This window comes from Microtus oregoni, unplaced genomic scaffold, assembly GCF_018167655.1.
Source record: "Microtus oregoni isolate MIOR12 unplaced genomic scaffold, Mior012 000031F_ref0000149, whole genome shotgun sequence".
NCBI lineage: Eukaryota > Metazoa > Chordata > Mammalia > Rodentia > Cricetidae > Microtus > Microtus oregoni.
Genome location: NW_024543090.1, coordinates 25,954,799 through 25,977,843, shown reverse-complemented (window position 1 = coordinate 25,977,843; position 23,045 = coordinate 25,954,799). Strand labels below are relative to the sequence as shown.

Sequence of the window (23,045 nt, the reverse complement as noted above, 5' to 3'; positions counted from 1 at the left end):
ATATTTCGACACCACTCAGTTTAATTGCCTTCTTCCCACACTGACTCGGAACTGTTGACCTTCCATTAATAAATCTCAGCACCACACTCAATCTATGATTAAAAAGAACTGAAAACAGATAGACTCAGATGCTCGCAAAACATGGAGTTGAAAGTTGAAAACCCCCTCACCCCAAAGCCCCCATGAATTCAGAAGACAAAGGCGAAGGAGGCATGGAAAGAGAAGAATTCTCTCTCCACTCATGGGATTTTCCTCTTGACTGCAGCATCCATGAGTTCCAGGAACTGTTGCTAAGGCTTCCCAGAGGATTCCCTTGGCTCCTGGAGAGGGTGGGCAATTCATCAATGTGGGGCCAGCATGACATCTCGCCCATCACACCTCTGCAGCTCCCCTGAGCTTCTCCCCCCTGCTTAGTAGTAATCATGGCCCTAAATCACTCCCAGCTCATTATGGTCCAGACTCTGCCCATAGACAACACTATAACCCACCAGGAAGTCTGATGAGCCTTTCACCGACTCCCTTTCATGCTTGCTAGCCGCTTCTGGGATTAGCAGCTCACAGGGCACAGCCGGCCCTAATGGCCTTATCACTTGGCTACCTGCTTCTGCCTCCCAAAGGGAACACCCCTTAGTGTATCTGAGCCAGAGAGTCTGGCCGAACCATCCTATTACTGTTTTATATAAAGCACTTACAGAATTCCTAGAGGGGAGAGGAGTCTCTAAGGAGAACTTGTCTCATTAAGTGTAGCCTGCTCTCCAATCAGTCAGAGAGGTTCTGAGTAGAGAACTAAGACCTTTGGGGGGCTTGGTGGTGCTAATGCACTGACCTCCAGGTACAGGGGCACCGTAATGGGGGGAATGATCTCAAAGGAGAAGGAAGAAACCATGCTTTTGTCCTCCGCCCCACTTAATGGGGTGGAGGAAGCCGAGACAGCTATAGAATGATAAAAATGTACCCAACATCAAAGCTCCAGGGTTCCCACACCTAAAAACTCCCCATGATATGTTCTTCCCTTCCTTTCTTTCTTTTTAGAAATTCTCCTCTCTCTGCTCTATAGGATGCTCAACTTAGCCCTAGATAGATAAAGAAAATGGCTTCTGAAGATGTGGTCTTTTAAAAGCCTAGAGAAGAAAGACCAGACATTTCTTTAAAAGGCTTCTAGCCACAATGTCTTTCAACTCTGATTTATAGGAACCAGTCAAAGAAACTCCTGGGAAAAGGCTTTTCCCCCCTTGCTAAGAAAGCATCACAGAAAACAAGCCAACTCCCAGGTTGACAGGATGCTGTCTGCAGAGAACTTGGGGGTTGCATTTAGAAAGGTTTGCAGAGCAACCCAGCGAATCAGAATGCAAGGCTTTCTGAATGCCAACTCATCAGGGAACTCATTCTGTCGCAGGTTCTGCAGAGACATGAGCCTTCATCACTGTGGCACATAACGCCAGGGCTGCTCTCTGAAGATCATTTTTGTTGCCAGAGTGGTCCTGGAAGGTTTCTCCCTCTTCTCCCCCAGGCTACTCAATGCAGGGAACAGCATTTTAAGCAAGCATTTGTGCCTGGTGGCTTGGGAAGGCATCAAGAGGGAGAGAGCAAGGAAGAGAGGAGGGAGGGAAGGAGGGAGGGAGGGAGGGAGGGAGGGAGGGAGGGAGTGCATGTGGCAACACTATTTTCCAATATCAGAGGATCTCAGTTGAGCAATGTTGCAAGTAGAGAAATGTGTTGAACCAAGACTCGGTTTGGTTCTTTGACAGTGAGGGCCATGATCATTAGAACTAAAAGCAGGTCTTCAGGTGTTTCTTCCTGAGAATCTTCAGCAGATAAACTATCGGTCACCTTTAGAGTAAGTTGTTAAGGGATTGGAATACTGGACTCTCAAGCTCAGTGAAAGGAAGTGAGGGAAAAAAGTGCTGTCTTCTTTTCTTGTTTGAGCTGTAAGAGTTACCATAAAATTCACACTTCTTACCGCGTGTGTGGCTGGCCGTGGTCCAGATGATGTCTGTTCCCAGCTTGAGGGTGACTTAGAACAGTCTTTTGCTGCCTACCTTGGATGGGCATGCAGAGGAAGTGACAAGAAAGTTATCACTGTTGTAAGATGCAGGGGGAGCTGCCTGCTTGTTATTACAGCAAGCGTATCCTGTTCAGTGTGATATATGTGATGGACAGTCCTCTTCAGAAGAGGGGACTTACATTGCTAAGTACTTTTTGTAACAGGGATTTATGCTTATAGAAACATCTCTCTAGATGAGGCTTTGAAAATGCCTCATGTCTGATCCAGGGGCCCATATATTATCTTTGCCACAAGAAAAAAAAAGATGAAAAATATAGCTTTATATGAGACTTTGGTGAAATAAGAACTTAGCCAGGTTTTTTTTTCCAATCTCGCTATTAAAACTTACAATTAAGCTAGTATATCTTTTCCCCTCTTTTTATTATAATGTCTGTCTTCCACAAAATGTATGTGTTTGTCATTTCCAGTAATAACGGGCAATTTCATGTCCAAAATTTCAGCAAATCAAGTTCTAGGGCAGTAATCATCATCAGATCATCCTTTAAATAAGATCTGGGCAGATGGTGATCATGGGCTACTCATGCTCCATAGGTGATGAAATCCAGCAATATTTGTCTACAGTGTAATTATTTTTCTGACGAACTCTTCCTACATCAGCCATCTATACAAAAGACTTAGGAACGGATCTGGTTCCGGACCCACAGGTCCTATAACAAAAGGTTATAAGCATGAAGCTATCACCATTTTCTCATCATCCAGTGGGCCCAGGTGTGGTGGCACATAGCTTCAATCCCAGCAGCTAGCTAAAACAGAAGGGTCTCAAATTCCAGGCTGGAATGGACTGCATAGTAAGATTCTGTCTAAAAGAAAAAACCCACAAGAGACAGACCTGAATATTCAACTGGGCACTGAGAGGTGACATATGAGGAACTGGCAGGGTAAGGCTCGTTGTTTATTTGTTATGACTTCCTAAACAATGGGCGAAACCCTTGACTATACATAGAACAATAGATCAGATCCCCTAGAACACACCTAAGGCAGGGTTGAAATGCTGGTGTTTCACTGAGGTGGACCAGGGCATATGAAGAGTGTCTCAAAGAACTGGCAAAGCACATGAAAGGCACTGGCTCCTGTGCCAGCCACAGGTTCGAAAAGAAAAACAGTTGGCTGCTTGCAGAGCTCTGTGGTTGTTAAGAGAGCCCCCTGCCCTGTAGACCAATCAGGGAGAAGGGTCAGTTTACCTGTTTATGTCTCTCTGTTTCCGCCTCTGCTCACCAGGTGTACCTCACTGGTACCAGCGATAACCGGCAATTTCATGGCCAAATTTGAGCAGAATCAAGTTCTAGGGCAGTGATCAGGTAAGATCCATGGCCCGATCCCAACATAAGCGCGCAGAATTTAATTGTAAGAATTGTACCATCTGTGGAGATGATGGTTAGAGTTGGAATTTTGTTATATGTGGAGAAATGAGTACTTAAAGATGGCCGGAGGGCTGTGGAGCTGCTTAAGAGAAAGCATGAATAAGGCTGAACACGAACAGTGCAATCTGTATCAAAACTGGTGTACCTTGACAATCCAGACTGTTGAACGTTACCAAGCCCATTCAGCTTCCTGGAAACTCTGCCAAGACGAGCTTGGAGTGATTGTAAGTCCTTTGTGAATACCCTTTTCAAAGCCAAAATACCTAGAGATCACACACCTAACACTGCAGCCAGGCAGGGCTTGCCGGTACCCATGCATGTCCACAACCCAGCCTGTAAACATGCTTATTAGACCACTGAATTGCTGAAGTAATTGGACTAAGTAGGCTCTGTCCATCTGGGGCCAGAAATCATTCAATTAGTCAAACCATGATTATCATAAATACCAATAAGCCTGACTCTGGCAATCCTTTCCAGGATGCAATGTGGTCTGGAAGTCAGAGGTGTGGGGAGAAGGATGCACACAGTGCCTTGATGAGAACACTTCAGGGACAAGGCTCCAAGTTGCATCATTTTAAAAGTATTTTAAATTTATTTGTGTGTGTGTGTGTGTGTGTGTGTGTGTGTGTGTGTGTGTGTGTTTGGGTGTGCACGTATATGTGCAGGTGCCCACAGAGACCAGAGGTATCAGATTCTCTCAAACTGGAGTTACAGCTGGTTAGAGGTGTCTGACATGGGTACCAAACTTATGTCTCCTCCAAGACCATCAGGCACTCTTTACTGCTGTGCCGTCTTCTCTCCAGCTCCAATGGTGCCTTATTTTAAAGAACTCTACATAATCCAGTGTCTCCTGAAAGGTTTCATCATATACCATTCCTTTCTGTGTAACAACAATCTACCATGTGAGGAACCAGTAGCATAGAAAATATGCCACCTCTAGGCTGCCTTGAAGTGACATGTAACAGGCTCGAATTCTGGCAGCTTAGAACTAAGTGAGCATTGTGCTCCAGGCCCGCTTGTGACATCAATTCTCTGTCACTTTAAAATCAAGTCACACACCCACACTCTGACTTAGTTTCTTCATTCTCTAAATAGAAAAAAAAAATACTGTCTTACAAGACCGTCAGGAAAAGCAGATCAAGGACTGGATGCAAAGGCATTTTGAAGTTAAAAGGCAAGGCAAGAGAACTCCCCACTCCTCAAATGAACAATGTGGCTTACGATGGATTCAACAAGCGCTCTCCTTTTTACAAATGAGTTCTGCACTGATCTGAGCAGGTTTTGTCTTTTTCAGCAGACTCTCACATCAGTTTATGAATGCAGAGAGCCAAGAAGAGCGGATGTTGAGTGGTTGCCAGAGTGAAATGAGCGAGCCCTGCTGCCAGCTTCCCACCAAAAAGTAGGTGCTTGGACCGTTTTTATTCAAAAGCGGCTCTTTGAATGCACTCTGTGCTGAATAAACACCCCCAAACGCGTGTGTGGCTTCCTTGCTGTGGAGACAGGGTGGGAGTCACTCAGTTTAAGTGCACACATCTCTCCTGAAGCAAAATGGAAAGAGAAGAAGATGCAGTCATAAAATCCTAGGATGAAAAAATAGAAAGGGACTTTAAGGTTTATCTGGCCCCTTCCCCTGTTTGGCAGAGCTGTAAACAGCCTTATTCTTGATAAAGTGACTTTTGGAAGAAGGGCTAACTCAGTTTCCTCTTGTGGAACCCAGCATCTCACTTCCAGCTTTTGCTCTGGAAGCTGCGGCAGGACAGTCAGCCTTCAAATATAACTCAACCACACAAGAGCGTGCCAGGATTGCATAAAACCCCTCTATGGTTAGACTATGAAATGTCCCCCATATGTTTTAGTTCACAGTCCTCTACCTGGCAGTGGTATTTTAGAAGGCTCTGGAACTTTTAGGAGGTGGCCTATGGCTGCAGAAAGTGGGTCACCTTATCAAGGAGTGATTTGAGGGTTCAAAGCCTGGATCCTACTTCCCTTCTGCTCCCTGCTTCCTGATTGTAAATACAATGTGACCAGCTAGCTAGCTGTCTCACACCCCTGTTGTCCTTCCTTCCCCTCAGACTGTAAGCCACAACAAACTCTCCTCCCTTACAGGCTTCTTGCCAGCTATCTGGGACCAGCCATCAGAAACTAAGTGATACGACTCCCCATGGAGGCTGTGCAGACACTCAGCCTGCACTGTGGCTAAAATGGCTTTTCTACAGAGACTGCCAGAGAGGAGATGAAGCAGGCTGTGTGTCTTAGTCAGAGCTCGAGATAGGACAGGGGAGGCTGTGGCTGAGCTATGCTCTGATCCGTGGAAGGAGGTTTTAGAGTGTGTGCCTTGCACAATAGCTCTGTTTTCTAGGCAAGGAACTTGGCTCTTATAGCTCCTGTCTGCCCGTCACTGGCTACACATTTCCACAGAGAATGTTTTTCCCAAGTGACGTGGTTCTTGTCCTCAGAGGCAGTTGTCTGGAGGAAAGGGCAGCTGGGAGATGTTGCCAGACTCTCCTACAGCATCAGGTAAGGTTTGGGTCACAGCGAGGTCAGGGATCTGAGCCTGGCATCCCCAGCGTGCAGCTCACAAGCTGAGCATGGTTAGGGGAAAGAAGAGGCAATGCCTAAGATTACTGGCTTGGAGACAGGTATTCCCTAGGACTCCTGGGGGCTGGATAGGACAGGAAGCCTCGCAACCCACTTTGTCTGAGTGAGTCATTGTCCTTCTCCTCTTCACATGTCCTTTAGGGTCCCTCCTAGGTTTCCGCTGCAATGATTAACAAAGGCAAGGAACAAGACATGTGTGATGATGTCCCCAGTGCCTTGGTAAGCAACCCCTAGCCCCAGAAATTCATCAACAACTGTTTCCATCTGCAGAGGGAGTGGTGAGCTGGAAGGAGGGCTCCTGGAGTAACAGTGGGCATAGCGTTCCACCTTGAAGGGCCTGGAGAGCATCTCTTTTACCCCGTCTCAGGTCGGAACGCAAACTCCTGCTCTCGGCCACATGAGTCAGCAAAGGTGGGAATGTTCCTTGATTTTGCACAAACATAAGTCAACAGTGCTTGCGAAAACAACCCACTCTTCTTATCTCACCCTGAAGAAAATGTTAGTCCTTTTCTTTGGAGAGATTAGGTCTCGACATCTGTAGCATAGCTCACATAACACTGTGTTGTTGGGAATGAACTGAGCACACCCCCACTGGAGGAAATAGAGGCTCAGGGAAGTTTAAGCAGCTTGCAAGCTCTCTCTTGTCATACTGGGGGTTGAGCCTCATGAATACCAATCAAGTGTTTTACCACATAGCCATATGCTTAGACCTTTCTGTGCAAAATTTTAGCACGAGGTTTAACTAAAGTTCCCCAGGCTGTCCCTGACCTCACTATCGCATAGGTAGGCCTCAAAACATGTGGTCTTTTCTGCCTCAGCCTCTCATTTAACTAGGATTACAGACCTGAGTCAATAAGTCCAGCTAAGTGTCACTGTTACATATACACGTGTTTGTGTGCACGTATATGCATGTGCTCAGAGGCCAGAGGCCAGTATCTGACTTTTTCCTCTTTTTCTGTCGACTTCATCTTGAGACAGACTCTCAATGAATCTGAAGCTCAGTGTGTTTTCTAGACTGATGGGCCAGCAAGCTTTAGGGACAGTCCCGCCTCTATCTCCCAGCCTCTTGTTTATAGATGTGTAACTCTGCCTGGATATTTACATAGGTGCTGGGTATCCAAACTCAGGTTCTCGTGGTTTTGCAGCAGATACTTTACCCATCTCTCTAGCCCAAAGTATGTCTCTTTTAAGTTAGCAAACAACTGGATGTCAAAATATCAAAGCTTTGGCTGAGAAACAAATATTCCCATTTGCATCAAAGCCAGTGACTGCCCTCGAGAAGGTGTGGTGCCCCCAAGAAGGCACAGTGCCCATGTGCTCTATTCAAAGTCAATGGGGAAGGGGAAGGTGTTAGGTACTGGGAGGGACGTGAGACTGGCCTGAGCGAATCTGGAGACGGTCTTCCCCAAACTTAGAGAATGGGTCAAATATTGAAATTCAGGGAAGTCAGACAAGGTGGGACAGGAAAGCACAGCTTGAAGGAGGCAGAGCTGAGTAGAGGAGGTGTCGTCAGAGCGGGGCATGGTGGGTCTGGCAGAAGGACGGCACACTGAGGTAGTCTGGAAGGGAAATGCGGGTGAACTTTGGTTTGGAAACCAGGCTGTGAGTGTGGTGGTAATGGAGAAGGGATGAAGATCGAGTTCCCAAAGTCGGCTGAACTTGGAAGCAGGGATGTGGTGGGTCCTGCCAGAAGGGGCCACATGGATAACATTCCCTTGTAGAATGTGTTATTTTGGGGTGCTGAAGATGTGTCTGAAGTAAGCACTATTAAATTACAATGGCCCCAAGTGAGATCAGTGTAACCCGCTGGGTAATACCCCAGAAAGTGTGTCGAGAGCTAATGGCAGCTGGCTGAAAACAAGATAATGGCAGGAAAGCATACAGAGGAGGCACCAGGGGCACGGAGCTGGGTGCCAAGGGACAGGAAAATGCTGAGAGAGGCAGCCTCACAATTTGTGCCCGAGGTTGGTGTACAGGGTCAGATATGAGGGTAAAGGGAATAGTCTGGTAGGCACTGGTGCCAGGAACTCTTATAGTTTCTCTTTTCCTTCTGAAATTTCAATAGACTTCTGACAATACATCGATAAACCAGAAGAACTTGCAGTGGTCAACGTGCCTATGTATGGGAGCCACAGAGGAAGTGGAGGCCCACAGGGAACAGGGTAGCTGGTCATTAGAGAGAGATAAACTAAGGGACAGAGGTCAGAGCTGCTGGTGGTAGGACATAGGTCATGAGAAGCGAGGGGAAGGAGGTGGACAGCCTCAAGGGTTGTCTTGTGACGGACGGAGCTAAGCCCCCAGGTGACAGCCACCTGGGGTCATCTCTAACAAAGCCAGGTGTCAGATCTCTACTCCGTCTAGTCTTCTGTGGGTACAAAGTTGTCACTAAACTGGGAGGATATCACCAGCAAAGGCCCTGTCACTGCACTAGAGATGTTTATCTTTCTTCTTAGAAAGGACAGCTCTTCAGAGGTCTTCCTGCATCTGCCGAGACCTCCCGTTGCAACAGCCAACTGGAAACCCATCAAATAGATGTTTGAGGTAACATATGCCAATCCCTCTAAGTGTCTAGACCCTCAGTCCTGAAAGGGAACCCACCTTATCTCAGCGGGGAGGTATCGCTTCTCACCTCCAGCCTTGGGGAGCAAACGGTCCAGGTTCCACACCCACCAGATTTGATTGGAAGCAGGAAGGCGAGGAAACTGGGCAGGAGACGCGCTCCTCTGCTGTGGAGGAACTGTGAGAGTCGACTCCAAACAGGGCTGTTCTTAGGCTGTGCTAGGAATCTGCTTTTACAGGCACCAGTTCCCATGCACTGGTGCAGATTTTACAGTAAATCAGTTTTAATTATCTTGAAGATATGCATCATGTTTACCTATGAATTTGGATGATACTGCCTGCCACTTCTTTTTAAAATTTTTAAAAATGTTATTTGTGTGAGCATACGCTACAAGTATGTAGGTACCCAAAGAGGCCAAAAGACCAGAATCCCCTGGAGCTGGAGTTAAAGGTGGCAAGAAGTCATCAGACCACCTTTTCTGATATTAAATCGTGGATATTATCTACCACTGGGAGTCAGTATTCTTTAAATTTAATTAATATACTCTTTATGTGTATGAACATTTTGCCTGCATATATGTCTGTATTTGTGTACCACGTGCATACGTGGTGCTCAGGGAGGCGGAAAGAGGTCTTTAGATCCCTGGAAATTAGAGTTATAAACAGTTGTGAACTATCATGTGGGTGCCCAGAACTGAACTCAGGTCCTGTGCAAGAGTAGCAAGCACTCTTGACCACTGAGCCATTCATGTAGCCCCTTCTCTAGTCAGTGTTTAGGGTGACTGACTGCTTGTGTGCTGATTAGCAGCCTAGCCTTCTTGGAACAGAGCTGGCAAGTGTCAAGAACACCATCCGCAGAAATCGTGGATTATGATTTCTGAAGAGAGTGTTGTTTCTAGCTAGTGTTCTTAGTTCAATAGCGAGGGAAATTCAAGTACCAAAAAAACAGTGATGAGGTCAAAGGCCTCCTGCCCAAAGCCTTGGGAGAGAACTGACGCATTGTCTTTAAATCGCTGCATAATCGACATATATTTTGATTTACCATTGTGGCACTCCCAAACTCCTGACTGTGCCAAGCCTCTGAGCTTGAGAGTCATGTGTGACACAGCAGCACATAGCCAATACATGGTCTAATGTAGCAAATTTAGAACAAGGCACGAGGAAGAACTGAAACCAATACATGCTTCAGACCATGAAATGACTTGTCTCTCTCTGAATGCCTCCCAATCTCAGACGAGATGGAACATGAGAAGTGGGGGAGGATGCAGCTACACAAATGGATTCCTCTTAAGATAATAGGTACATGCAAGGGAAAAGTCATTCAGGTATGTTGAGGTAATGGTTAGAGATATTCCCAGTGAGCAGAGAGTCCGGAGACTTAAGTTGTTTCACTGTGAACCTCACTGACGTCTTGATTTCTCAGAAGGTGGCATTGCTGAAAACAGGGATCAATTTACACCTTAAGAAGTGTGGAGGATTTAGTGAGAGGGCAGACAGCAAATCTTAAATAAAACAGAGACTTGGCCAAATCACTGCTTTTGGCCCTCTCAGGCAGCCCTCGTTGAGATGGCTTCTTTCTGAGATCGTTCTAAATTGTAAACAACCAGTATAGACATCTTGCCCTGGTTCTCAAGGAGGGAACTCAGCAAAGGAACACAAGCAAAACATATGGCCAACATCTTACATCTCCTAGTAGTAACAGTGGTTCCCATTTTTTTCTCCCCAGGAAGTAACCAACTGCCACTACTTTGGGCTCTGGTGTCATTGTCAAACACTTTCTCCTCCTTTTCATGACACATGTATATGATTTGGCCAATAAGAATGACTATTTATCTCATCAGACAGGTGGATGTCTTCAGGGGGAATACATGTGCTTAAATTTGAACCAACAGCACCTCCCTGGAAATTCTCCATTGGGGAAGCATCTGAGGATGGGTGCTCTTGCCTTAACTGAATTACTTTTCAGCTAGCTAGGAGCCCCAGGTTGATAGCTAAAAGGCGTGGTCACCTCATGCAGAGTCTGAATTAGCAGGTGAGGTTCTACATGTTTCTAAATTATACTGTTGGTGTGCTTCTTGGTGGTATAAGCAAATAAATCACCTTTATGTTAAGTGTCCGTCATGGGTAAACATTTCAATACCAGCTGATTTGTTAACACAGACAAGAGACAATATTCCTACAGTAGTCCCTGAGAATCAGAAAACTGAAACGTGACACGTATATTTTAGCAGAAAATACTCGAGAGGTAAAACAAATAGGAACAGCAAAGAAAAGATAACTAAAAAGGTAAAAATTGAGCAATCAGGGTGTAGAGAAGAAATGAGAGAGAAAGACATCTTCCCAAGATGAAAGGCGCACAGAGGGGAGAAAAAATGTGAGCTAGCATCTCAGAGCGGTGGCCAACAGCTGAAGCTAGAATCCCAATTAGAATTCTTATTTATAAAAGTGAGCAATGAAGGATAAATGCAAAGGCAAAGACATGAATACATGACCTGCATGGTGTGTATGTGTTATGTGGATTACAGCTACAACCATGTTTACAAACAATACCTCTGTCATGTAGGCCAAGCATCGTGTGAGGCAGCTGTCATGGTTTGGATGGGAAATGTCCCAGTCAGGCTTGTGTATTTGAACCCCTTGTTGAAATACGGAGCGGCGGGCTGTGTCCCGCCACCCAGCTAGCTTTACCCGAAATAATTACACGGAAACTGTATTCTTTTAAACACTGCCTGACCCATTAGTTTCAGTTTCTTATTGGCTAGCTTTTACATATTGATCTAACCCATTTCTATTAATCTGTGTAGCCCATGAGCTGGCTTACCAGGAATGATCTTAACCTGCATCTGTCTGGAGTGGGAGAATCATGGCGACTCCCTGACTTAGCTTCTTTCTCCCAACATTCCATTCTGTTTACTCCGCCTACCTAAGGGTTGGCCTATCAAATGGGTCTAGGCAGTTTCTTTATTAATAAGAAATCACTCCCACATCATTTCCCCTTTTTCTGTTTAAACAAAAAAGAAAGGCTTTAACTTTAACATAGTAAAATTACATATAGCAAAACAGTTATCAAGCAAGAATTACAGTTACAATATTTATATCTATTTTATCTTTTATCATAACTAAGGAAAACTATAACTATCTATTTATTCTTCAACTCCATCAAAGACTCCAGAAGGATATAATACTACCTAAGTAAACAAGAAATAAGAAAACTCTAGAAATGACAGAGACATCTTGCTGCCTGGACAGTCACCCAAAGTTCTTTTGTATGGTTGGGACATCCATCTTCAGCCTTCAGGCCCATAGTATCCAGCAGACATTTCCATGAAGCAGGAAATTTCAAAGACAGTTCAGTCACTATCTGCTGTGTCCTGCAGAATGTCTTGCAGACTCTTTCATGAGTCATGAACCCCAAAAGACCGTCTCACCTTTAGGCAAGTTCAGCAGTCCTCTCTCTGAGGGTTCTCTGTGTCCATTTTATGCAACAGTCCAGGCAAGAGCAGTTTCTTGCCCAAATGGCTATCCAACTCCATAAGGATCCTCTTCGATGCCCATCTTCCTCTCGAAGTAGATTGGTGCCACCAGGAGCAGATATGTCTCATTGTCATGAAAAGTCCTAAGTTATTAAAACATTAAATGCCATATTCTGCAGTCTTTGAAAGATATGAAGAATGTCTATCTAACTGAAATGTATCTCTATATATCTAGAAAATCTAACTAACATGACTACAAGCTTGACTATTATTGATGATTAACCATTAACCTATATTTCTTAATTATACATTACATTTTTAAATGAACTACACAATCACAATACCTTAATCAAGATCAGAAATACATATACATATAACAAAATTGACTGTAAAATCCACACCAATGCAAATTACTCATACTTATATCATTTCCCCCTTTAAATGTAAAAGAACATTTACAAACAATATTTTGGGAACATGGGCGCAGTTTTTTCTCTCCAAACTGCTTCCTGCTGAATGGGGTCGCTGTTAATCAGATCATTTAGGGTGTAACCTGTGTGCCAGGTTTATCTCAGTTGCCAGTTGAGTGAAGTAATTTTTTGAGGGTGTTCACAGGAACTTTTCGGGAGGTCGTGGTCTATCATACCATATCGGGATAGATGCAATCCACAGGGTCTGGTCCTCTGTGAAAACAAAAGAAGACCCTTTCCAAAGCATCATATCCTTAGACCCAAATTCTGAAGTCATACCCTCATGATATCCGTTTTGGTTCCACTTGGCAGCCCATATAATGAAATGTCTCTCTGTACTTAGCTCCGTTACAGTCAAAAATTTTAAAGAAAACACAATGTACATAATCCAGACTCTCTGTGAATTTTCCATTTTTACGTGGCTTATTTTTCTTTATTTCTTTTAATCTCTTAACTATCTGTACTCTGTCTCTAAAGACTTTACCTTTTTTTTTAAACCATTAACTTTATTTTTTATATTCTTTTTTTTCTCTCTCTCAAGTCTATGTGCATTCATCCAACAGTGTGGTCTTTTATGTCTGAATCTGTTTTATTGTGAATCTGTAACATTTTTTTACTATCCAGGAACATTTTTTAAAATGTTAAGCAGTTCTTAAAAACTTAAGTTGCGCCATGTACAGGTAATATGGTACCGCCTGTGTCCTGCCCAGTTGAAACCTTAAATGTGCTGTTTTTATGGTAATTACGGTAGTTCTTGCCTGAGACCAGCACAGTTCAGCATGGCAGAGCTGAGCCAAGCCGCTCCTGCCTCAGAGCCATTTGGTGCCCCTGAGCCACACACAGTTTCAGGCACATAGTAGTCCACATTGCCATCAAGCAAGCCGTAGAGCTTTACTCCAAATGCTCCATTCAAAAGCTCTGTCTCCCACAGGAGCCAGACAGAGATCGCAATGGCGGCACAGCCCAGAAAGCCGGCATTTTAAAATGACGCAGCTTTTTTTCTGCTGCTGTTGCTGAATCAGGAACTCTCTCTACAGCAAGCCACCAACAAACAGCCAAAAGCTGTGTTAAACTCTGTTTTCTTCTGTGATAAAAATTAAGCTCTCTCAGGTTTTACGTGGAGTTCATTAGCACATTGGGTGCCACTCTGTTGAAATACAGAGCGGCGGGCTGTGTCCCGCCACCCGGCTAGCTTTACCCGAAATAATTACACGGAAACTGTATTCTTTTACACACTGCCTGACCCATTAGTTTCAGTTTCTTATTGGCTAGCTTTTACATATTGATCTAACCCATTTCTATTAATCTGTATAGCCCACGAGCTGGCTTACCAGGAATGATCTTAACCTGCATCTGTCTGGAGTGGGAGAATCATGGCGACTCCCTGACTCAGCTTCTTTCTCCCAGCATTCCGTTCTGTTTACTCCGCCTACCTAAGGGTTGGCCTATCAAATGGGTCTAGGCAGTTTCTTTATTAATAAGAAATCACTCCCACATCAACCCCTGGTCCCTTGCTTGGGCTGTTTTGGAAGGTAGTGGAACCTTTTTTGGAAGGGGGCATGGATGGTGGAGGTTGATCACTGGGGTGGGCCTCTTCTGCCAATCTCTCTGCTTCTTGGTAGCCACTGTGATTGACTCAGCCATTTGACACAGCTGTGAGCCCCTAACACCATGATGGACTACGTAACATGAACTATGAACTAGAATAAAACTTCTTCCTTGAAGTTGTCCCTATCAGGTATTCTGCAGCAACGACAAGAAAAGGAAGTAGTATAGCTTCAGTACTGCGTTTACTGTTTATAAGTTAGAGCCCTAGGGAAATAAGTTCATTTCATAAGTGAGAAAAAAAGGGGTATAAAGAAATTCAGTAATTAAGCAAGAGCACTTTAAAATGACAGAGATGGGGTTGAAACATGTTCTAGTAGTGTTGATGTTCTAAGCTGACATGTATTGCAATTTCTCATATGGTGTGTAAAACAAATGGAGTCAGAATGCTCAACAATACAACACAGGAAAAGCAAAGGCATGTTAGTAGTAACAGTAAATCTGATATGTGTGTGTATATATATATATATACACACACACACATATATTCCATACTTCTATAGCCAGAAAAACAAGTACAAAATTATCTTCATGACTAAAGCAATTCAGGATAAAAAAGAAGAAAGAGCCTTATGGGTTCTGAACAAATAGTAAGGGTAAGATAAAATAAGAGTGACTTCTGACTTCTTAGTGACCTTTGGTGACAAACTACCTTTGATCAGTCATGTGAAAATCCATACGAAAAATATTTTGATATCTTATCATTATATCTACCTTAATTTATATTTTTGATTTAAACTTATTCATATGTCACGTGAAAAAAATGTATTTACATCATATACTTAGTTAAAAAATAATTTAATGGAGCAATTATAATTCAACAAAATACATTAGATGGCTGCAACATGAGGTAGTGACTAGCAGTCACAGATGAGGACCTGCATCATTTTCATGTCGGAGCACAGGGTTATTCACTGATTGTGACACATGAGCATCTTTTCAACTCTGCCTCTCCAAGAGAATATGGGGCAAGCAGTTCAGCTTTCACTCGTGTTCTCAACAAAACACAATAAAATCTTGGTTTTAAAGTGAAACGAAGCATGCCCATTAACCGTGTCCTTGGGATGAAAAGAACAAGAGATGCCACCAGTATGTCACTCCTCGAATCCTTTACCACCATGGGACACACACGAGGAAAATCTCAGTTACACAGACACAGCAGGTGATGCTACTAACGTACAAATATCTGTATTATACTCAGTAAATTAGGTATACCTTTATTCCAATACTTATTGATACATTGGAGTACATCAGTGATGTGGGAGTGATTTCTTATTAATAAAGAAACTGCCTAGACCCATTTGATAGGCCAACCCTTAGGTAGGCGGAGTAAACAGAATGGAATGTTGGGAGAAAGAAGCTAAGTCAGGGAGTCTCCATGATTCTCCCACTCCAGACAGATGCAGGTTAAGATCATTCCTGGTAAGCCAGCTCTTGGGCTACACAGATTAATAGAAATGGGTTAGATCAATATGTAAAAGCTAGCCAATAAGAAACTGAAACTAATGGGTCAGGCAGTGTTGAAAAGAATACAGTTTCCATGTAATTATTTTGGGTAAAGCTAGCCGGGTGGCGGGACACAGCCCGCCGCTTCGTATTACAACAGAGTGGCGCCCAACGTGCTAATGAACTCCATGTAAAACCTAAGAGGGCTTAAAAAGGAGAGAGAGAGAATTTAAAACAGCTTTTTGCTGTTTGTGGGTTGCATGCCGCAAATAAATTGTCCTGACTCAGCAGCAGAAAAAAACTGGCTGTTTTAAAATGTCGGCTTTCTGGGCTGTGCCGCCATTGCGATCTCTGTCTGGCTCCTGCGGGAGACAGAGCTTTTAAATGGAGCATTTGAAATAAAGCTCTACGGCTTACTTGATGACAATGTGGACTGCTATGTGCCTGAAACTGTGTGTGGCTCAGGGGCACCAAATGGCTCTGAGGCAGGAGCGGCTTGGCTCAGCTCTGCCATGCTAAACTGTGCTGGTCTCAGGCAGGAACTACCATAATTACCATAAAAACAGCACATTTAAGGTTTCAACTGGACAGGACACAGGCGGTACCGTATTACCTGTACATGGCACAACTTAAGTTTTTAAGAACTGCTTAACATTTTAAAAAATGCTCCTGGATAGTAAAAAAATGTTACAAATTCACAATAAAACAGATTCAGACATAAAAGACCACACTGTTGTATAAATACACATAGACTTGAGAGAGAAAAAAAAATATAAAAAATAAAGTTAATGGTTTAAAAAAAAAGGTAAAGTCTTTAAAGAGACAAAATACAGATAGTTAAGAGATTAAAAAAAATAAAAAAAATAAGCCACGTAAAAATAAAAAATTCACAGAGAGTCTGGATTATGTACATTATGTTTTCTTTAAAATTTTTGACTGTAAAGGAGCTAAGTACAGAAAGACATTTCATTCTATGGGCTGCCAAGTAAAACCAAAACGGATATCATAAGGGTATGACTTCAGAATTTGGGTCTAAGGATATGATGCTTTGAAAAGGGTCTTCTTTTGTTTTCACAGAGGACCAGACCCTGTGGATTGCATCTATCCCGATATGGTATGATAGACCACGACCTCCCGAAAAGTTCCTGTGAACACCCTCAAAAAATTACTTCATTCAACTGGCAACTGAGATAAACCTGGCACACAGGTTACACCCTAAATGATCTGATTAACAGCGCCCCCATTCAGCAGGAAGCAGTTTGGAGAGAAAAAACTGCGCCCATGTTCCCAAAATATTGTTTGTAAATGTTCTTTTACATTTAAAGGGGGAAATGATATAGGTATAAGTAATTTGCATTGGTGTGGATTTTACAGTCAATTTTGTTATATGTATATGTATTTCTGATCTTGATTAAGGTATTGTGATTGCGTAGTTCATTTAAAAATGTAATGTATAATTAAGAAATATAGGTTAATGGTTAATCATCAATAATAGTCAATCTTATAGTCATGTTAGTTAGATTTTCTAGATATATAGAGATACATTTCAGTTAGATAGATATTCTTCATATCTTTCAAAGACTGCAGAATATGGCATTCAATGTTTTAATAACTTGGGACTTTTCATGACAATAATATCTGCTCCTGGCAGCACCAATCTACTTCAAGAGGAAGACGGGCATCGAAGAAACTGCTCTTGCCTGGACTGTTGCATAAAATGGACACAGAGAACCCACAGAGAGAGGACTGCTGAACTTGCCTAAAGGTGAAACGGTCTTTTGGGGTTCATGACTCATGAAAGAGTCTGCGAGACATTCTACAGGACACAGCAGATAGTGACTAAACTGTCTTTAAAATTTCCTGCTTCATGGAAATGTCTGCTGGATACTATGGGCCTGAAGGCTGAAGATGGATGTCCCAACCATACAAAAGAACTTTGGGTGACTGTCCAGGCAGCAAGATGTCTCTGTCATTTCTAGAGTTTTCTTATTTCTTGTTTACTTAGGTAGTATTATATCCTTCTGGAGTCTTTGATGGAGTTAAAGAATGAATAGATAGTTATAGTTTTCCTTAGTAATGATAAAAAATAAAATAGATATAAATATTGTAACTGTAATTCTTGCTTGATAACTGTTTTGCTATATATAATTTTACTATGTTAAAGTTAAAGCCTTTCTTTTTTGTTTAAACAGAAAAAGGGGAAATGATGTGGGAGTGATTTCTTATTAATAAAGAAACTGCCTAGACCCATTTGATAGGCCAACCCTTAGGTAGGCGGAGTAAACAGAATGGAATGCTGGGAGAAAGAAGCTAAGTCAGGGAGTCGCCATGATTCTCCCACTCCAGACAGACGCAGGTTAAGATCATTCCTGGTAAGCCAGCTCTTGGGCTACACAGATTAATAGAAATGGGTTAGATCAATATGTAAAAGCTAGCCAATAAGAAACTGAAACTAATGGGTCAGGCAGTGTTTAAAAGAATACAGTTTCCATGTAATTATTTTGGGTAAAGCTAGCCGGGTGGTGGGACACAGCCCGCCGCTTCGTATTACAACACATCAGTAGCAATAAAAATAATGACATTACCTGGTCAGAGATAGGTTACCATTTCTAGCCATCTCTCAAAGGTGAGTGTCAACTTGAGCCTGAGTACTCCAAACAATGAGAACCAGCACAACCCTTGGAGAGAGAAAAGCACCAACAGCCATAGCTGCACACTTACTTTTCAGTTCTGCTCTGTGGAGGTGCATTTGCTAGGGTGGAAGAAAACAGTGTAATTTCACTTAGCAGTTTGCATTTGTAACCTTTAAATCTTTGGCATAGAGAAAATGGTTTTTCATTCTGCGGACCTCACAAATGTTAGGACCGGCCTGGGTGACACAGAGAAATAACACAGACAGGATATGGCTTTACTTGTATTTTATAGCTAAGATCAAGAAACACTGTCAAAGGCCAAAATAGCTTCTGCTGCTTTCTCTTTCTCCTTTCTTTCTTCTTCCTCCTTTCTTCCTTCCTTCCTCTCCCTCCTTTTCTCTCTCTCTCCCTTCCTTCTCTCTTCCCTCCCTCTCTTCCTTCTTCCTTTACTTTCTCCATTCCTTCTTCCTCCCTCCCTCCACTTTCATTTTCTTTTTTCTTTCTCGCCACCACTCTTTCTTGTTTTCTTCATTTATTGTTTTTGTTCTTTGAGACAAGTCTTGTTTTATAACTATGTAGCCCAGGCTGTCCTGAAACTTCCTTTGGAATCAGGCTGGTCTAAAACTAGTGACCTTGCCCTTTTTCAGCCTTTGGAATGACAGGATTCCAGGTGTGTGCCAATAGACAGGAACCCTCTGTGCAGTCTAGCCTGACTTTGGACTAGCATTCCTGTGACCTTTTCTTCCTTCTGTATGAAAACACTAGGATTATTGCAGTGCTCAGACTTTAGAGACACATCTGGCATGGGTGCCCTATTTGTAGTTGAGCATTCCATAGATGTGTATTCTCCTCATTTGCCCAGTTTTGTGTGTCTGCATTAACCACCATTGAGTGCACAAAGAAACTTCCCAGATGAGGTCAGAGAGCGACACTAAACTATGGATCCAAAAATAGGACCTTAGAGGGAAGCTAATGTGTTCATTAGCAAAACAATAATAGTAGTTTTACCCCTAATACTGGAGTTCCCCAGGGATAAGTGCTTGGCCAGATTTGTAGAACCAGGCACATGTTTCATCCTGTGGAGTAGACTTTAAGTCCAATTGGAAGTGACTGGTTACCCCATAGCAACCCTGCCACTGTTACATGGGCCTATCTTCCCACATAAGACATTACTATAGTTCACAGGACTCATAGCTGAACAGGACTGATGATGACCTCCTGCCCTGAAAACACCCTGTCCAGGACTATGAAAGCTAGCCAGCTTGGAACCAGCTTGATTTCTTCAAGTCTAGTGACCAAAGTGTATGGTACCTTCAAGAATAGGGTCTTACCATCAGGTTGCTGCAGACAAGCAAAAGCCATGGCTAAAGCCTGTGTTGTTTGAGATATCCGGGTAATCTTGAAGCAAAACTGAAGCGAAGCTCTCCTGCCCCTGGCACTGGACTTTGTGTCTGACTTCTGGGAGATGCATTATGTCCTGTGTAGAATAACTCCAACTAAACTCTGTTTTAAGAAATTAAATGTTTTTTTTTAATGTGTATGGGTGTTTTGCACACAAGTAAGTCTTTGGAACACACATATGTCTGGTGTCTATAGAGGCCAAACAAGGATGTCACGTGCCCTGAAGCTGGGGTGACAGCTGCAAGCTGCCTTGTAAGTACCTGGAATTGAAGCAGGTCCTTTGGAAGAGCAGCCAGCACTGGGACTAGTCTATATAATCTATAATACACTTAGGAAGTTTACAAAATGGGTTTCCAGGTGACTTTTCAAAGCATCCTTATTGTTACTTATCTTTTGCCGCCATCCCCTCCCCAGCACTACCCTCTCTCCCCTCCCTTCACATTTAAACCTCCTTCCCCATTATTCTCCCTTTCCCCTTCATCTTACTGGGTTCTACTGCCCCTCTCCTTGAGATCCATCTTCCCCTTCCCACATCGGTCCCTTCCTAGCTGCCTGCATTCTACAGGTGGATCGGGTTAAACACTCAAAGCTAAAGATCCAGACAGGAATAAAAACATGGGACCCTTGTCTTTGCTGGTTCTGGGTACCTCACTCAGTATAATTTTTACTATTTTCATTCCACGTACCTGTAAGTTTTATAATTGCATTTTTTTTTCTTGACAGCTGAATAGAGTTCAAGGCTCAGAGAGCATTGCCTGGGGAGAGATGCTGTAAGAGCTACCATGTGAAGGACCAGAGCAAAAGGGTGAACCTGATGGAGCCACACCCACACTGACAGTGCCTGCAGTAGGCCTGTGCTTAATTAAGTCTGACCACAGGCTAAGCTAATGCGGAATGGGGAGGCTCTCAAGAGTCCCCGCCCCTAGCTGAGGAGCTGCTGGCACTTGATGTCATCTGGAGGAGAGAACACTATTTTCTTCTAGGAATGTGGCCCCTGGAAGAGAGACTGATCATGGTTCAGAGACTATCCTTAGACCCGTGTTTGTGTGTGTGTATGTGTGTGTGTATGTGTGTGTGTGATGTCTCTGGCTGAAGGTCCTTCACATCCTTGATTTACTTTCTTCTTTGTACTCCATATCACATGCATATTTTCCCATGGGTAGTTATTACTTTTACCAAAATATAGAAATGAATGTGTATGTGGGTGTTTATAGAAAACAGATTTAAAAAAATTGGTTTACCAGCAACTGATACTTGTTGGGCAATTTGTTTAATTGGGGTTCCTGACTCAGTGGCATCAGCCGGTATCAACCTGCTAGACTCCACCTGAGTTAATCTGCCTCATTCGGTGATTTGCAAAGCACCATATGCTGCCCCGACTGAATGTTTTACACAGTATGAAATAATTCCTGTTGACAGGATAACCACAATTACAGCAGGTAGGCTAAACTACGGGAAAACAATAATCAAATTAAGGAAACAGTAAGTAGACAATTACCTGTGCCCACTACCAAATGTTGCCACTAATCCGTTCAGGATGTCTGCAGAGCATTTGGCTGCCAACAGCTTGAGGGACACTTAGGGGGATGTTGGGGTGTGGGCACGGGCCCTCTGGAACGCACGTGTTTATGAGCTGCTTAGGACTTATTAGTGGCATTCAGTCTTAATTTTTGCCACAGTCTGAAACTTGAGTATTTAGCCCATGCCTCAGAACCTGAAGGTAGAGGCCCGGATCAAGACTGTAGCTATACATCTGCTTTTCTGCTTGGCTGGATGGTGTGTGCCTTAGATTAATCACTGATTTTTTTTTTGTTAATTTGAGTATCGAAAGTCAATGTTTAATTATTCAACCCAAACTACAGTTGCATCATCTGCAACAAGTCCTGATTCTCTGCTCTGTCACCGTCTTTTGTCACCAATGAGCAAGACACCGCAGAGTGAGTGGGGAGATTGCCCGCAAAGAGTCACAGTTCTCAGCATGTGGGTCGCGACCCCAGATGGAGGGTTATTGAGCCCTTTCACGGGGGTCACCATAGATCATCAGAAAACACAGACATGTACATTATGATCAATAACAGTAGCAACATTGCACTTCTGAAGCAGCAGTGAACATGGTTTTATGGCTGGGGGGGGGGGGGTGTCACTCCAATGTGGGGAGCTGTATTAAAATGTCCCAGCATTGGGAAGGTTGAGAACCACTGCTCACAGAGTCCTGCTGAAGCAAGCTCGCCACAGGCACTAGTCAGCCCTTCCCTTTCCTTCCCTCACCTTCTCTTCATCAGGATGAACCAATTGATACCTGTGTGCCCCCCACCCCCCCCCCCATGAAAACGCAGCTGCTTAATCTTCCCAACATGTGCTCCTGGCCAGGGCTGGGCCCCCCAAACCTTAAAGGTCAACGTTTCATTGGGCAGTGCCTCTAAGAGTGAGCAAAACTGCTTTTTGGAAGGAGGTTGAAGGATGCCATAGACCCAAGAATGCTTTTAAAAATGTGTTTTTAGATTCATTTATTTTATTGATTTATGTCTATAGTAGTTATGCCTGCATGTATTTGTGTCTGCCTGGTACCCTCAAAGGTCATAAGAGGGTGTCAGAGTCTCTGGTTCTGGAGTTACAGATGGCAGTGAGCTGTTGTGTTTCTAACCACTGAGCTAACTCTCTAGCCCAAGAAGGATTTTAATGTCTCCTGAAGCTAGAAGAGAAACTCCTGAAGGGACACTAGCCCATCTGAGCATGGGACTCTGGCAGCTTTTGCCCTTCCACCCTTTCCCTCTGCCTTGAAAACAAACAACCAAACCAAAATAAAACATTAGATTACTAACCACCAAGGTCTCTTTCCTTCTTTGACCACTTCCTCCTCCTGAGGCTGACTACCAAGGTCCAGCTATTAAAGTATTGAAGTCCAGCCATCAAAAACCCCCTTTGGTTCACCTCATTAACAGGCCCAATCAAAATTAAACACCTCACCCTAACATGGGGCTTCCCGTTTTACCTTTATAAACTGCTGTTTGCCTATGAGTCACGTCTGTCTCCCTTTCCCTTGTCCCCTGCCCCTTCTCCCTCATCCCCATCTCCTTTATCATGCCATCCTAGCCTCTTCTAACACAGACCTCCCCTTTTTCTCTTCTTAAAAATTACACTTGCAAGGTCATTTGCTGCTGTTTTTCTGCCTGAGTCAGAAAGCAGCCATTTTGATTTTTCTTCCCCGCCTAATAAGGGATCTCTCTGCAAAAACAGGTGTTTGGGTATGGTTTGTGATCAACTCAAGGTCTAGGAGGAAGCCCCTGCAGTAGTGTAAGTGTGGGCATTTTGGTGACTTAGGTCTTTAAGAACACTAAATCAAAATTTGCCTTCCAGAACCTTTTGCCAGACAAATCAGTATGTCACTTACTAAAACTTAAGAAGCCATAGTGTCTAACATACGTGTGGAAGAG

The 23,045-nt window shown here is 43.4% G+C and overlaps 1 long non-coding RNA gene across 1 annotated transcript; it reads left to right on the top strand.

Moving 5' to 3' along the window:
* The first annotated feature begins 4,803 nt into the window (after positions 1-4,803).
* LOC121465463 lies at positions 4,804-20,382 on the top strand. The gene is made up of 3 exons (XR_005976664.1): positions 4,804-4,825; positions 6,166-6,243; positions 20,335-20,382. It is a non-coding gene; the product is annotated as an uncharacterized LOC121465463 (long non-coding RNA).
* The last annotated feature ends 2,663 nt before the right edge of the window (positions 20,383-23,045 follow it).